Raw genomic sequence first — 10,717 nt, forward strand, 5'->3', positions numbered from 1 at the left:
CCCCGTTTCCTGTTTTTCAGTTCAGTTGCACAGGCTTCACACATACAGTTTATTAGATAAAATATAAGCATAATTTTATTACAAGTTCCCACACAGCAGCGGCAGGAGCTCACAGCTCTGTCAGTTTGTAACAGCTGTTAAGTAACTTATGTTTGGAGTGTTTCATTCAGGTTAGATTACCATGACCCGTCACCAGGGGGTTTCCAGAGATTCTGGACCTTTTGGGAGAGAACTACAGACTTAAGTTAGTCATTGTTTTGTAATGGAGGTTTTCATGATCTTGAAGACTCTGAAGGACAAGTGTTTCAGGTGGGAGAGTGTCCATCCTTCTCCTGATGAAGAGCTCATGTAAAGAGAGGTCGAGATGTTCGGTTTAGATCAGCGCTGATGGCAGGACATCCAACCACATCATTTGGGTGGAGTTCATTCGTGAAATATATCCATATGTAACAGTCTGCCAGGTGTGAGGTGAAGTCTGTCATGTCACATTTTTGATACACATTTTTGTTATATTTGTGTCAGTCCAAACACTGAGCTCAGAGTCAATAACCTCCCAGTGTCCATGACCACAGTTATTTTTTTTATTTCAAGTTTTTTCACATGGGTTTTTTGTGCAGTGCTGGTTGTGAATGTTCTATTGAGGGACATAAACATGTATTAGATGTTTTAATTAGTGCCTTAGCTATAATTGTCCTTTCTCAAATTCATCCAGTTTAGCACTTTAGAATTATATATGAACTCTATCCTCCCCTTTAAACAACTGTTGTGGAATTTTCTAAAAGTAAAAACCTTTAAAATGGAAAATAAACAAAGAAGTCGTCTTGAATCAAAGAGTCTGGTGTTATGGCCTTTTTGACCCTAAATCTTTACTTGTATTTTTATGGATCTCTTTAACCCAACCTTCATAATACCATCTGTTGTTTTGCAGGGGTGTATCTCATGTTTGTTGCGTCCAGCGTCCTTCAGCCTCGTGAACGAGACTAAACTGGGACGATTGTTTTGATGGTATAAATACACTGTTTGTATGTTCATTTGTCGGCTGAGGGTGAGACGTTTCTTTGTCGATAGTGCACAACTCAATAAACCTTTCTGATTCAAGACAATTTTATATTTTCAAGGTTTTATTACTGGACCAGCTGAAGTGACACAAGGACAAGGCTCCTCTTTCAAATTTTAAACACATTCAGGTGTGTGTGTGCGTGTGTGTGTGTGTGTGTGTGTAAGGAGGATTCTCTTCTGTTCTCTCACATCGGCAGCAGGAGTTCAGCTCTGTCCTTGACTTGGAGCATCAGTGCCTTCTGTTGTACTTTATTGTATTTTATTGTATTTCATTGTATTTCATTGTATTTTATTGTATTTTGTTGTATTTTATTGTATTTCATTGTATTTTGTTGTATTTCATTGTATTTTATTGTATTTCATTGTATTTTATTGTATTTCATTGTATTTTATTGTATTTCGTTGTATTTCATTGTATTTTATTGTATTTCATTGTATTTCGTTGTATTTCATTGTATTTTATTGTATTTCATTGTATTTTATTGTATTTTATTGTATTTTATTGTATTTCGTTGTATTTTATGCGTCTGCATTCACTGGTTTTCACCGGTTATTTACTTTAAACTTGTATCTGGATGTGCTAATGCTAAAGGAGAGCACACTCATATAATTATAATTCTTAGGACCAGAGTTAAATGGATTTGCCGCAAACCAGACAGAAATATAATTTATTTTGTTTGTCCCAGGACAGTTTGAAGTTGTCGGTCCAGACGCCTCCAGTTCCTTCTCGTGCTTGTGTTAGTTTCCAGTTTCCCTAATGTGGCTCAAGATACTCTCAGAGGTTTTAACGTGACAGAGGAAGTTATTAACTTCTCTTTTGTGTTATGATTATTTATGTTTTGATTTGTTGTATTGTGATTTTAATGTGTTTTGTATTCTGTAAAACACTTTCAATTACTTTGTGTATGAACTGTGCTTATACAAATAAACTTGTCTCGCCTTAACGAGAAAATCAACAGCCTGGCTCCACAAACAGTGACTGTGCTGCTGTGATGCTCTGACACATGGACAAACACGTGGCCCTTTATGAAGCGTTAAAACAAACATTCCATATAGTGTCAAACGAGCAAAGTAAAGGAGGTCGTGAGTATAATCTTGAGGTGACGGACCATTACAGTCGCTTTACTCAGACATACGCAACCACTAACAAATCTGCAGAGAGACTGTTAAATTACTCTTGTCTTCGTTTTATAAAATGGACGGTTACACCATTTAAAAGAAGTTCCAAGGGGTCACTTACAAGTCCGTTTCACCCACAAGAAAACGGGGGAACAGGAGTCTTCTCTCTGAGCTAAGGACACTGACTGAAGACCAGGAAACAGGCGGGAAAGCCACCGTCCCAAAGTCGTCCATGAAAACAACTGTACTGTTAACAAATGTGAGTGACAACAGAGGCGTCCTACAGGGAAGACGACATTTATATCACAGGAGGAGATAAAAGCCTGTCTGATGTTTGGTTTTTTGGTATCTGGCCTGTCAATTGTCATCAGGTCCAGGAATTTCTTCTCATCTTTGTTAAGAGTTATGGCCCAGAGGGTTAGGCACTGTATGGTCATTCTTAAGCCTTGGGGCTGTTGTGGAATTTCTAATAGTCAAAAAGTCTTAAAGATATAAACATCAACAGAGAAGTTGTCTTGAATCAAAGGTCTGGTTTATTGAATCAACTGTGCACAATTGTCAAAGAGCTGTGTCCCTAACGGTGTCGTCACTTGCGTCATGGTATAATCAAAAGGGGGGGAATTGTTATGGCTTTCTTTAGCATAAATCTTTATTTGTATTATTATGGATCATTCTGACCTAACCTTCATAATACTATCTGTTATGTTGTTATGTCTTTTCTGTGTGTCTAGCGGCCTCCAGCCACTTCGATTAGACCAAACTGGCAAGATTGTTTTGGTGGTATAAATATTCTGTATTGTTTACATTTGTCAGCTGAGGGCGAGACGACACCGTTAGGGACACAGCTCTTTGACAATTGTGCACAGTTGATTCAATAAAACAGACCTTTGATTCAAGACAACTTCTCTGTTGATTTTTATATCTTTAAGACTTTTTGACCATTAGAAATTCCACATCAGGGCCAAATACCTGAACAGACAAGGGGCTCCTATAGATCTATATATCTGTAGAGTATAAATATAGGTGAGTTTCTTTGTCCGGGGTCTTTCTCGCATTGACTCAGAGGGGCTGCTATTACAGGTGAGCTGCTCTGTGTGTAAATTAAACTACAGGTTCACTGACCTCCTGACAGAAAACAGAGACTTTAACTCATTACGGTGATGGATTTGAAACTCATCACTGTTCGCTCTATGAAAAAGTAGGTTGGCCATCACTGTCTGTTAGAAGAGAACAGCACTGCATTAAGTTTATCTATAAGGGATTACTTCAAAAACTGCCAGAATACCTCACCTGCTTGTTCATTATTGATACCGGAACATTTAACACCAGATCACATGACTGCATAAGGCTAAGGACGAGCCACACCAGAACTGAGATGGGAAAGAGGCTTTTGGCTGTTTTGCGTCACAGAAATGGAATATGCTCCAAGGAAAAGCAAAACTGGACACGTTGGTGACACAATTGCAATTTAATGATCTGATAACAAACTTTAACACACACACCTGCACTTGTTATTGATGTTTTTTATGGACTTATTTGTTTTGATTGTTTTTTCGGTTTGTGTTGTATTTTAAACAGGGCACCCATGAAAAAGAGAGTCCAAGTGCTCTTATTGGGTCCCCCCTGTATAAATAAAGATAAATAAATAAAAATAAATAAATTACACTGTGTCCACCCGGTTTCACAGAGAGAGCAGCGCCTACTCAAGATTTAAACGTTAATGGTTATTGGCAAACTTGGTACAAATGCTGAAGGTTGATTTAAAATGTAATGAAATGAAATGAGCAGAAACACACTTTGTTCTTGTTGGTTTCTGTTCTGTTGCGTGAAGAACAGGCGCAGAGTCTCGGGGATTGTTCTGTAGATTTTTATTGTCGATTACAGCCAAACAGTCGGGTTAACGGCAGCGTCCAGCAGTTTTGTGGTGTCTGACACAGTCTTGTAGAGTCTTATACAGTCTTGTAGACTTGTAGAGTCTGACAGGGTGAGACTTTATCAGGGTTTTTACTAGAACAGTGAGTATGAATCATAACAAAGTGAGAGTTTTATAACCTTCCCAGATTGAGGATCACCCATTCCCGAGACGAGAGGGGCCACAGAAAACCAAACAGACAACTGCCATCTTTCCCCAGTGCGACACATGACGACAGACGTGTGTGAAATAAAACCTTTTGTACTTTTGTAAGAAAAAAATAACAATGTAAATGTGTCATGTGGCCTTAGATGTGCGGCAAACAGAACGTTTTGCACCAGTGTAAGAAAATAAACAGTGTATTACATTTGTATATTGTCCATATTCTCCATAAGACTGTACCAGATTTACCCGGTTGATCTAGAATTGACACATGAACTGATGGCCGACTATGTGTTTGTTGAAACGGAAACATTTTTCTTTTGGTAAATGAAATGTGAAATATGAAGGTACAATTTTATCATTTAGAAAGTACATTTTTCTGTGTTGGGGCGACATCTTAAATTGGGGAGAGTGAGACGTGGGGATTTTCGGTTATTTTTGAAAAAATGTACAGTTATACCATAGACCACATGCGTCAAACTCAAGGCCTGTGGGCGAAATGCGGCCCACTATGTCATTTTATGTGGCCTGGGAAATTAAAAGGTATGACTGTTTTAAAATATCAGTTTATCAGGAGATACACAGTTAAACAGCCATTTTTTCATATCTATGCAAATTCATGTGCAATATTTGTAACTTGAATAAGTAATAAATACAGAAATGGTTAATTAACAAGATAAAAAAAAAGTTACATTTATTTTACATTACATTTGGTTACATTTACACTGTCTTGCATTTACATCTGGCCCTTTGAGAGCAATCATTTCGCTGATGTGGCCCTTTGTGAAAATGGCTCCATCGACTCTGGCTCCAATTCTTTTTACATTGAAAAACCGTCGCCCCTCTCTCTGTACCTGCCGCTGTCAGACTCGTCATTTCTGTCTTAAATGTTCACATTAACCCGCTCTACGTGATCCTGGTGTTTATATTTCACTATGTTTTCTGTAACTCATTCAAACCTTAATAACTTTCCCTGACTTCGATGCCACACATGATAGTTTATTTAATTTCTGAACATTATAATTTACCAGGTGCATTTGAACCCAGCATTAACCTCCTGAGACCTGGTGTCCTCATATGTGGACAACACATTTTGGGTTGTCTAGGCCACAATGCAAATTTTTAGAAGAAAAATAACAGCAACAAGAACAACAACAATGCAAATATATTCTTTTTTTTTTTTGTTGAATGTTTAGAATATTTTATTTTAATTTTTTTAATTTTTCTTCCTGCTCCTGTCAGCATCTCTTCACACGAGACACATTGTTCCAAGAGGCACAATTGTTGTTTCTCATTTTGTTTTTACTCAGGACAAATGTTGCTGTGTTCAGGGTCTTAATAAATAGGTTTTGCAAATCATTTTTCAAATGTTTTATCAAAATGATGAAAATGTCCACATATGAGGACATTTGATTTACATATTTTTTCTCAGAAACTGCAGGATGTAAAAAAAATAATTCTTTGCATTTACACTCATCAGGTTCCAGTCAGCCCAAATAACAAAGAGAAATTAATAAAGTATCTCATGCAAGAGCTCGGGTCTCAGGAGGTTAAGGCGCGGCTCATGAGCGAGGGAGCCGTCGTGAGCCTGTTTTGAACTTTTTGCAGCTTCTAAATAAACATCGTGTGGGAAAAGGTCAATTTATCACAGGGAGGAGAGCAGCTACATTCAGGGGTATTTTGGTCAAGGCCACATTTCTTCTCTGTAGCTTCTTTTCATACAGGAATGTGTGACTCCCCATTAATAGAGGATTATAAAACACTGGTATAATCTCACATTGTTAGACTTCGTTTTGCTTTAGATTTGCGTAAAATTTTGCTGGACGCTGCCTTTAAGAAAGATCTACAGAACTATTCCCATGTCTCTGTGTCTGTTCTTCACGTAACAGAACAGAAACCAGCAGTCTCCATGTTTTTCAGTCGAAGATTTCAGTTTGAGCCAATGACAAAAACTCTCACTTTCTCACAGATGGACAAGAGAAGCCACAATTAAACTGCTGGGCTCATATCTGCAGGATCTCAGAGGGGCAGGTGACCCCTGATTAACCCCAGGGGGTATGAACACAGACATGTCACTGCGCTCACAGTAACGCAGATTTACAGCCAACAAGAATGTTTGTTTCTGGCGTAAACGTCGAAGAGGAACAAGAGAACAAGAGTCTGAAATGTAAAGTCAGAAGTTTTAATGAGTTCCACAGGTAAAAAGAACAATGAAGAAACAGAATGTACAGAAAAGACAGGAAGAGTCATGAGATGTGACTGTGGACTGGTACAGTGTCTCTCAATGTGTGTGTGTGTGTGTGTGTGTGTGGGTGGGGGTGTGTGGGGGTGTGTGTGGGGGTGTGTGTGTGTGCATGGGTGTGTGTGTGTATATGTATATGTGTATGTATGTGAATGTGTGTGTGTGTGTGTGTGCATGTGTGTATATGTGTGTGTACAGTCTGCACTCTACAGATGTGCACACATAATTTATTTTAGCGTCACTAAATGAAGATCCCAGTTTGATGTAGTGCACAGTGTTAAGTGAAGACACTTTACAACTACAAAGTTTGGACTAAAATCAGTCCTTTATCATGAAAATTAAGCCAGTCCCTACATTCTCCCTTTAAGTATTTCATTTGATTTTTTTAAGCATATCTTTTTAACTTTGTGCATGCCCTTATTTGTATTTGTATTTGTATTTATTCAGTGTGTTTATGTTGCACTTTTTCACCGTATCAAGTTCCTAGTTTGTGAACTGTGTTCACAGACTATGGCAATAAAAGTCTTCTGATTCTGATTAACACAAATACTCAGAGCAGTTGCACATTTGTTTACTTGTTGCTGGTGATGTTATAGCGAGTCTCAAATGTATAGAAAAACTGATTTTATCTGTTTGTTTTTATGTGAACGTGGATCTGGATGTTTTTAGGACATCCATGTGAACTTAATTTCCAGCCTAAACTGTAAAAGCTTTATTGTGGGAAAATTCTACATGAAAATTAATCAATTTGTCTGAGTTTTGAAATGCAGAAAAAGGTTTATTTGTTGTTACAGCAGACACAGACTCTCCTGCTCTGTCTCCCAGTCCCCCGAATGTCTGAGCTCTGAGTATTTACCCCAGAGTGACAAAGCTACAAACATTTCAAAGCAGTGACTTCTGTTTCACACCTGTGAGAAAATGAACTTCTACACCTGAGCACAAGACGAGACAACAAATGCTTTCGTGGACGATGGAGACAGAGCTTCACACATGTTAATAAGATAAGATAAGATAAGATAAGATATGCCTTTATTAGTCCCACAGCAGGGCAATGGCAACATGCAATAAAACAAGATAATAAAACAGACTTAAAAAATAAACTAAAAATAGGCTCTAATGTAACACACTGTTTCGATGGGGCAAAATATAAAATACCAAAAAAAAAAATGTGATGTCTGGTCTAAAGGTCTAAAGCACATGTGTCAAACTCAAGGCCCATGGGCAAAATGTGGCCCGCCAGGTCATTTTATGTGGCCCGCGACAAAGTAAATTAAAAGGTATGACTGTCTTAAAATATCAGTTTATCAGGAGATACACAGACATTTTTTCATATATATGCAAATCCATATGCAATATTTGTAACTTGAATAAGTAATAAATATATAAAAAGTAGTTGTATTTATTTATTTATTATTACATTTGGTTATATTTATCTTACAGTTACATTTGGCCCTTTGAGAGCGACCATTTTGATGATGTGGCCCTCTGTGAAAATGAGTTTGACACACCTGGTCTAAAGACACAACATGAATATACTTAAATTTCCGTCACAGCTTCGTAACTTTCTTAATGTGCACGTGACTTTAAACCAAACCTAAGGTCCATTATCCCGGTGTTGGCTGAGAAAAATCATAATCTTGGCTTGGTCATCTTCTTCCAGAAGACAAAGGACGCGTGATCTGAGCGTGGGGTCATGTCTCCCCCGTCCAGAGTCACTGAGGAGGAGGTGGTCAAGCCTCCACCCGCATCCTCCTGTAGTGCTGTGTGATCATAAAGTTTAGGTTTAACTTATCATTTCTTGCAGAAGTAAAACATATTTCATTTACAGCTGTCTTAAATGTAGAATAATGTCTTTTTTTCTTTTTTTTTAGGTTTTATAATTTGTAATGTGTACTTTAAGTGCACTGTGGTAATGTTCCAGTTACAGAGAACAGATTTGGTCTTTATATGAACTTAAAGTGTGTTTTACTGATGTGTTTCATTGAGATTTGACACTTATTTAATGTCTCTTTTGATAATAACTAACTCACTTATTATGTATTAAAGAAGCACGAGTAGTGTTCAAGCAGCAGAAATCCATCTGTTCACATTTTACAAAGATAACTCGTTTGTTTTAGACTGTCACATGATTCGAAAAAGGAGCACAATTTGAGCGTATACTGACATTACAACAGTTTTTTATTTATTTTTTTTACTAACCTATTCATGTGTGTAATGGGTTTGACTATTTACATTATTACATCATCGAAAAGTTCCTTCTGACTGTAGAATAAACTATCTTTACTCAAAAATGTACCTAATACACTTTTACCGTTCATGTCATGTTATAAAATAAAAAATAAATAAATAAATAAATACAATAAAATAAATAAATAAATAAATAAATAAATAATAATAATAATAATAATAATAATAATAATAATAATAATAATAATAATAATAATAATAATAATAAATAATAATAATAAATAAATAAATAAATAAAATAAATAATCCATTTGTAGTCTGATGAGTTATGAAATACAAAAAGTTTTATTGTTTGGTACAACTGATATGGACAGGGCCCAGTTCTGCCCTGGCCACAGACTGGTAGCCCTCCAGCGTCCTAAAAAGTCTCCCAGAGTCTCTCCCTTAGAGCGTCTCTCTCCCTGAGTATCTGAAGGAGCATTTCTCGTTCCCTCTGAAACCATTTCGTTTGACTGAGGAGTTAAAGAAGCAATTTTTGTTAGGAAATACAATCCTTGAACAGGAATGGGGCCCTCAGACATCAGACTACCCCCTGTGTATAACTCCATCCTCAGACCCAAAGCATAACAAAGAAAACAATTGGACTAATCAGGATGTTAATTGGTGTGAAATCACTCATTAAGGGTTTGAATGACTGTGTTAAGTAGAACTCAAGCACCGTGCACACTTAGAGTAGCACAATAAACCTAGTCTGCAAACAAAAACTGTAAACAATCTGTGTTTACTGATAGATTTAAGACAGGTTCCAGCAGTAATCTGACCACAACTGAAGAAGCGGCCTGGATGAGCAGCCAAACGTCTTCACTCCAACATACACACAACGTTTTGTCCAGTTGACAGATTTTATTTTTCTTTTGGAATGGATCAAGATCCTGAAGACCTTCTATGAGTCTGTGGTGACATCAGCCATCCTGTACGGTGTGGTCTGCTGGAGCAGCAGCATCACAGAGAGGGAGAGGGACAAGGTCATCAAGAAGTCCAGCTCCGTCCTGTCCTCTGGACTCACTGCAGAAGGTGGGGGACAGGAGGGTCCTGGCTAAGGTCATTTCTATGCTGGGCCATGAGTCTCACCCCCTGCAGGACGCTCTGTCTGCCCTGGAGAGCAGCTTCAGTGACAGATTCACCCTCGCTGTGTGAAGGTTTCAGGTCTTTCCTTCCTGCTGCTGTCAGACTGAACAATGAACACTGTGAACACTGAACATGTGTCATTCATCCACACCTATGTGCGATACTGAATACCATGTAAATCTACTGAGGTCACTGTACTTATATTTATTTATTCTGTTTATATGCTGCACTGTTACTCTTATTGTACAGAGTGTATTTTTAGTTTATTTTTTAAGTCTATTTTAAAATTCTTTTAAGCTATTTATCTATTATCTTGTTTTATTGCATGTTGCCATTTTCCTGCTGTTCTTGAACTGTGCGGTGCAATACTGGAATTTCCCCACTGTGGGACTAATAAAGGCTTATCTTATCTTATCAGACCTGGACGACTGAGGAATTACACAGATCAGCTACATACATATCAAAGCGGAGCGACTTTGTTTAACACCCATGAGTTAATTAGCTGTTACACTTAAACACACAGAACCACATAGTTTTGTGTGGGACACAGAGTCTGCACCAGTGTTAATGTCTGACACTCACACATCAAATGCATTCACACAAAGACATATGAAAAGAATATTTTCTTCACAGCATGATACACACATTTCCATCACAACATACTAGTGTGTTTGTGTTTTTAGACATAAGATTTAGATGAGATTTATTTTGATATCCTGGGCTCATGGTTCGACTATTTGATCACTGGGTGTAATCATGACTATAAATCTGAGGACGAGCTGCATCGGAACTGAGACGGGACAGATGCTTTTAGCTGTTCTGCTTCACAAAAATGAAACACACTCCAATAACAAACTTTCATACACAAACCTGCTCCTGTTTTTAAAGTTTTATATGGACTTGTTTTT

At 37.6% G+C, this 10,717-nt stretch overlaps 1 protein-coding gene across 1 annotated transcript in view; it reads right to left on the reverse strand.

The window, feature by feature from the left end:
* washc4 (WASH complex subunit 4) overlaps nucleotides 1-10,717 on the reverse strand; it is a 124,659-nt gene that overhangs the window by 46,617 nt on the left and 67,325 nt on the right. The gene's annotated exons all lie outside the window — the stretch shown is intronic.

The sequence above is a fragment of the Periophthalmus magnuspinnatus genome, chromosome 6 (assembly GCF_009829125.3).
Source record: "Periophthalmus magnuspinnatus isolate fPerMag1 chromosome 6, fPerMag1.2.pri, whole genome shotgun sequence".
Classification (NCBI taxonomy): domain Eukaryota; kingdom Metazoa; phylum Chordata; class Actinopteri; order Gobiiformes; family Gobiidae; genus Periophthalmus; species Periophthalmus magnuspinnatus.